The sequence below is a fragment of the Lactuca serriola genome, chromosome 4, assembly GCF_051521515.1.
Source record: "Lactuca serriola cultivar US96UC23 chromosome 4, Lser_US96UC23_V15, whole genome shotgun sequence".
Lineage (NCBI taxonomy): Eukaryota > Viridiplantae > Streptophyta > Magnoliopsida > Asterales > Asteraceae > Lactuca > Lactuca serriola.
In genome coordinates, this window is record NC_136411.1 from 257,653,181 (window position 1) to 257,656,841 (window position 3,661).

Consider the following 3,661-nt stretch of genomic DNA (forward strand, 5'->3'; position numbering starts at 1 on the left):
GGATAATAATTCCCATAAGATTAAGTATCTATCAATATTACTAGAATTATAGATGTAACAAGTTCGGGAAAAACAGCCAACATAAAGAGGCCTTACATCAACCAAAATGGGAAAATTTTGACAGACTACGACCAAATCAAGACCTATCGGGTCCAAGATTTACTAATGTAGGAAACTATACTAAAGTTTTTACACTAACTAGTTTATATCCAAAAGAAGGGTTTATGAGAATCTATCAGCGACGAGAACTACCAGAGTGAGTTCCTGACTCCGATAGAAGACGTTCTATGTCCCTTATGCGCCTATCGGCTCTGGCTTGCTGAGCTGGAAGTTTTCTGACTTCAGCTCGGGTTTCAGCGAGTTCCCTTTGGAGCATTGCATTGCTGACCTGAGACCTTTCATGAGCGGACTCCAGTTGGTGAATGCGGACAGTGTTAACACCATAATTGGCATCAACCTCCATTACTCAGTCGATAGCTGCTCAACCTTGCTCGGTGTTCCGAGCAATCCTACGAACCATAATGGGTAGGACTCTGTCAGCTGAACCTCCCTCAGTGAGGTTGTAGAAGCTTTTGTCTCCATTGTAGGGAATGCGTTGTCCTTGTTCCTGACTCTATCTATTCAAGTTTGTGGCCCACAGATGTGTGGGTCCTTGAAATGCTGGACGAGGGTTTGGGTTTTGATTAGCTGGGGGCAGTTTGTTGACTTCTGGCTCCGAGTCAGAACCATCAGAAACGCCTTCAGCTGCATGATCATCCAAAGGAATTGGGTGATCATCATCTGGTTCCTCTTCTAGCCATCCTGCATTGCCTTGATTGGGATAGTACGGGTCTCCAGGAAGATGGAAACCAACCATTAAATCTACGCGAGAAAAAGGGATAAACAAATAATTAATAGGCTATCTAACTAGAATATTTAAAAGATGATCTATATCAGTTAATCCAACACTTGTTTAGAGCATACCAGGTATATGTATTCCAAAACATGATAGACCTTCGAATAGGTGGTCCTAACTCTAAGCCCACAACCAAACAAGGAACAGGAAGTAGAGCAAAGGTCACAGATTCTAAGTCTATGACATCCTAATCACATATAACCTTAGTGTATCCACTAAACAACTATTGACATACCAATAAAGACCTTTAGTTCTCAGATAAGTAATTATAGTAACACAAAATACTCCTATAGTATTTTAAGTTTAATGTTCTATTCTATTGTTCTCGTTGTAGTAGTGTTGGTAAGTTTTTAGACTTGTTGCAACTTCACAACCACACCTAGGCACATGCTAGTCACTCCTCAGATAATGTAGTTGATCAGGCTACATCTTCCTAGGGTTGACCATATGTCTTTAAGTCTACTTGTGTTGTCCAACAATCGTAATACTTTTGTTCTGTCCTAGTAACACTGATTTTAGTATGAATGCAGGTATGTATACTTGGTTAAATATTTTAATATTTAAAAATTTAAACTCTTGGTCAGAGTATTTTAATCCCATTGTATTTATAGTTCGTATATCTTTTATGGGTTGATACACTCGATTCACGATAAACAATGCTCTGAAACCAATCTGTCACACCCCCCAAAACCGATGAGCGGCAGAAATGTTCTGGGGTGGAGGACGTCATGTATAGTATCACAACAATGCAAAGTAGCAAACAAGCAACAACATCATCCATTGCATTAATAAAATATTTTCATACAAGTGTGCTTTGTAAAGTTATGTAGACACCAAAAATATACATCAAAAATAAGAGAGGAGTCTTAAACGAGCTCCAACTTCCCAAAACCTGGCACCTGTACCTGTCTACTGGTGACCTGAGAATACAAATTATTTTGAAAGCGAGTATCAGCTTTAAAGCTGGTGAGATCATAAGTATATTAGTGTCTGAGTTTGTATGAAAGCATTAGTAAGATGTTTGTAAGATGTTTTGTAATGTATAAGTTTTGTATTTGTTTGAACTCCCCTAAAAAACCCTATGTTTTCTAGTAACGGTAGCCTTCTACCAAGGCATCTAGTATCTGTGTGTGTTTCTCATGTAAGAGTGTGTATTTTCTCAATTCCAACTATGATTAATCAAAAATATAGTTTTTACATTACCGTGCATCGTGTGCATGTTCACGAAGTGAATGTAATGGGAATAATATTATAGTACTGTAGTGTTGTATTAAGTAACTAATGTAGTACTAACTACCTTAAGTAAATTGTAAAATTTTAACGTAACATGTGATCGGCCTGTATCTTGCTACCGACTCAATAGTAAAACGACAATGTAAGATTCCGTAAAGATGATGTTTGGCACCCGTAGACTTGCAAGTCCCACTGTAGCGAGCAGCAAGGTGTAGGATAGTCAATCCAGTATAGATCTATACGCAAACTCATTCGCTCCCCAATTAAGGAGATTTTGATACAAAAACATTCATGGCGGGTAGTGCCATGCCCTGTTTAATGGCTCACATAACTGTGTTAGTGTATATGTAATGTATATGTGTGCTAGCTGTATTGTGTGTTCTTTCTCTGTCTAGCATGTATGTTAGTTTCTCATCATAGTGTCTATTGTTTGTTTCTCATCATAGTGTTAACATGTTTGTATACCCTTGTTACCCAAGGGCATTGTATCTCTTGACTCATGTATGAACTGACTCATTTTATGTTTCATTGTTCTAGTACTAGTATTAGTATCTTCCTAAACTACTCCTATAGTAGTTTACTAGCAATGTATGATCATGATTGAATACCTTTGCTACCCAAAGGTCTGGATCCGAATGAAAGAAATTTTATGACTATATATGTATACAGGATATACAATTAATATTTAAAGCACCTTCGGATGGATAACCGATGCCTTAAAGCCACATCCAAACAAGGAAAAGGAATTAAAACGAGCTAGCCTTCCTAGGTCCTTTAAACATTTCTTATATAAATATACATATATAGGCAGGCATTTGACAATATATATGTATAAAAGAGTTTAAGTAAAAGTGTTTGACAAGTAAAACCTTGCATTTTGGAGAGTAAACATGAGTTTACGGCCCAAGAACACTCTTGGACCATAAACCCCTCTTCAAGGGCCGTGAACACCTTTTAAGGTATTAGAAATGCCCTCAAACACCTCCTATGGCCTTGGAAAATGTCTAGAAGCAACCACCATTGAAGTAAAGGCATTAAACATCAATTAAACCAAGGAAATAGGAGTTTACGGCCGTAAACCCCCCTAGAATTGGTCCAAGGGCCATAAACTCACAAAAGTTGGCCAAATGATGCCCTAACACCCCCATTTGACTTGGAAAAATGCATAGAACTTTATTTCTTATCATTTAAGACCCTAATACACCAAAGGAATGTGCATCTAGGAGCTTACGACCGTAAACTCCTTGTTTAGGGCCGTAAACTCCACATCCTTTTGTTGCCTTAAACCTATTCATATGCCTTATATTTAGAGCTAGCCTAATTCTATGAATAATATAAGACCATTTAGCATCCTAGAACACCTCCACCATGAGTTTACGGCCGTAAACTCATGGGGATACGGTCTTAGGGCTGTGAACTCTATAAAGAGTTTACTCTTGAAGAGTAAACTCCCTATCTAGGCCATACATACCCATAAATGTTACCCGGGACACCCCTAGCACTTAATCAAAGTTGTTTCCGCACTTTAGGATG